This window comes from Apis dorsata, unplaced genomic scaffold, assembly GCF_000469605.1.
Source record: "Apis dorsata unplaced genomic scaffold, Apis dorsata 1.3 scaffold_79, whole genome shotgun sequence".
NCBI lineage: Eukaryota > Metazoa > Arthropoda > Insecta > Hymenoptera > Apidae > Apis > Apis dorsata.
The window spans coordinates 101203-101714 of NW_006263377.1; positions in this window are offsets into that span (position 1 = coordinate 101203).

Genomic DNA, 512 nt, shown 5'->3' on the forward strand with positions numbered 1-512 from the left:
TCGCTTCGCATTTCTCTGCCTCCCCACTCCTCCGCCTCGGCCATATCTCTGTCACACTCGCTTGTCGTTTTCTCTCGCTTGAACGTCCTCCTCTCCGTTCGTTCGTTCGTTCGTTCGTTCGTTCGTCCGTCCGTCCGTCCAAGCCAGGCCAAGTTCCATCGGTCTTCCTCCGTTCTCGAATGCGTCGAATTACCGGAATCCCACCTTCGAAACCAAAGGTGGTCCCTTCTAGGCGAACCTTCCCTTTCCCTCCACACTTGCGCCGCGATATTTCACGCGGAGTTGTACGGTTTCGAACGACTGTGTACACGAAATTCTCATAGATGATCGCTTATCGAATGAGCATCGATTTTAATTCTTCGCGCTACGGGACTTTTTTCGCTCTAGGGAATTTTCAAAATATATTTACTATAAGGATGAAAACAGTTTCGTAATTAAGAAATAAATTTCACATTACGTATTATTGCGTTATAACTTCGGTTTTAACTTAAATTTTATAAGATTTTTTTTTT